We start from the raw sequence: 2,500 nt of genomic DNA on the forward strand, positions 1-2,500 counted from the left end.
TCATCAACCAATCAGAGATCATCTCCCATTCCCTTTAAAAGCCAGGCGCGTTTGGACCTTGGAGCATTGCTGTTATGATGGAGGATTTACACCCTAATATTTTTAATTGTAATCTTCTGCATGTGTGTGTGTGTGTGTGTGTAACAAGCATAGTGTGCGTGCGCTGTGCACGAGCCTAGGAGCATTTTACTAATGCTCTGTTAAAATAACAATGAAATGCTGCGTTATTGACTTTAGACCAGGTTTTTGGTGGTCAATAAAATCACTTCCCGCTGCCTCAAGATAGCCATTCTCCCAGAATACACCTGAACACACCTCCCTGTAAGACCAGCACGCCCAGAATGCAACTGAACACACCTCCCTGTAAGACCAGCACGCCCAGAATGCACCTGAACACACCTCCCTGTAAGACCAGCACGCCCAGAATGCACCTGAACACACCTCCCTGTAAGACCAGCACGCCCAGAATGCACCTGAACACACCTCCCTGTAAGACCAGCACGCCCAGAATGCACCTGAACACACCTCCCTGTAAGACCAGCACGTCCAGAATGCACCTGAACACACCTCCCTGTAAGACCGTGGGGCCATAGATGGGTGCAGGTCCATTTGCTATTTAAACGTGGGCGCTGGAGGGGAAACTGACAACTGGGTCGGTCTTAAACTAGCAAAGAGACTTGCGCCGGGCTTTGCGCTGCGCCGGGTGCAGGATAAGAGCCCAAAATATTTATTGTCAGAGAAACAAACTTCTCTGAATTAGTTTGAAATTAAGTGTTTTGAAGATGAGCTGCTCATATTTGAGATAAATCTCCCTTCATGGATTGTTAAATATGAAAAAAGTGATTAGTTAGATGAGTGTGTGTGTGTGTGTGTGTGTGTGTGTGTGTGTGTGTGTGTGTGTGTGTGTGTGTGTGTGTGTGTGTGTGGTGTGTGTGAGACTATCATAGTCATACATTTTATATTATTTAATTATGACATTGAAAGGTTTCTTTTGGACTATAGAAGATACATTTATTTTTGCATTTAATATTGCTGTTATTCCAAAATATAGCCATAATTTTGGTTAAATAAAATTAAAAGAAAAAATTTAAATAACATGGAAGGTTTAAATTTGTTTCTGGAAAGTATGAAAAAAAATCTAATATAAAAAATAAAACAATTATATAAATTGTAAATGATGTAAATTAAGAGCCAGTAGTGTGTTTATTCTGTGATACAAGTATAAGTATTGCATCCAAAAAGTTAGTTTTAATTTCTTTATTTACTGCTAGGTCGTTTAATGTATAATGAGATATCATTTGTTATATTTGGTTTTAATAATCTGAATTATTGTCAAAGAACTGAAGCTCTCAGATAAACGAAGAGCAGTTAAAAGAACAATATTGGCTTTTAGATTATTAATTATTGAATAGAATTTGAATGAAATCATTAAAACTCTACAGTGTGTTCAGTCTGACACATCTGCGCATATTTTAAATGCCGATATCCCCCCCAAAAAATGAAGAAAATAAACTTTTTTGATTCAATTACACGTCATGCTGTAAGCGCCGACGCTCGTGTGCGTGTTGACGTCACATTGTGCGCCAGTTCAGTTGGCGGCGCTCGGAGAAAAAACAAACGAGAAGCGAAACGAAGAGCTATTGTGAGTCTTTTTTCAATGTTTTATTTTCACAATATTCATAATTATTACATCACAGAGAGCCTAACGGGTTAGCTAACGCTGTCAGAGACGGCTGGTTGTTGTTCAGACCGCAGAAGTGGAAGAAATATGTAACGTTAGATCCTTTAACGTTACTGTAGTAAAAGTCCAACCGTCGGCAACGTTAACGTTAAAGGGTAACTGCCGTTTTTTCTCAACCTGGACCCTATGTTCCTTTGTTTTTGTGTCTAAGTGACTGATGGGAACAACAGTCGCTGACATCGGTCCAGTATTAAGAGAGATCGCTGCAGTCGGCAGCGGAGAAACAAGCTACAATATAAGTTGATAGGGCAATCGTCCAATTTGTGTTTACCTTCACAAAAGTGCCTGTTTTTACCGCTGACACACTCAGATTAATATTCTAAGTGTCTGACTACATTATGGAAAGGATTTCTAAGTAGGTCGACATTTCTGTTAAAGAGTAAGATCCTTTTTTTTAAACAATTAAACATTAAACATATTTCCACCAGACTCCATGTAAATAATCAGGACTTTTAGCGTGTATAGAGCCAGCATATCTCCACCAGACTCCATGTAAATAATCAGGACTTTTAGCGTGTATAGAGCCAGCATATCTCCACCAGACTCCATGTAAATAATCAGGACTTTTAGCGTGTATAGAGCCAGCATATCTCCACCAGACTCCATGTAAATAATCAGGACTTTTAGCATGTATAGAGCCAGCATATTTCCACCAGACTCCATGTAAATAATCAGGACTTTTAGCGTGTATAGAGCCAGCATATTTCCACCAGACTCCATGTAAATAATTAGGACTTTTAGCGTGTATAGAGCCAGCAT

At 39.4% G+C, this 2,500-nt stretch overlaps 1 protein-coding gene across 1 annotated transcript in view; it reads left to right on the forward strand.

Annotated features, from left to right (window-relative positions):
- The first annotated feature begins 1,586 nt into the window (after positions 1–1,586).
- Positions 1,587–2,500, forward strand: part of hdac6 (histone deacetylase 6) — a 32,516-nt gene continuing 31,602 nt past the window's right edge. The window contains 1 exon segment of the mRNA XM_039800963.1: positions 1,587–1,642. The gene's annotated coding sequence lies outside the window, so the exon portion shown is untranslated.

The sequence above is a fragment of the Perca fluviatilis genome, chromosome 5, assembly GCF_010015445.1.
Source record: "Perca fluviatilis chromosome 5, GENO_Pfluv_1.0, whole genome shotgun sequence".
Taxonomy (NCBI): Eukaryota; Metazoa; Chordata; class Actinopteri; order Perciformes; family Percidae; genus Perca; species Perca fluviatilis.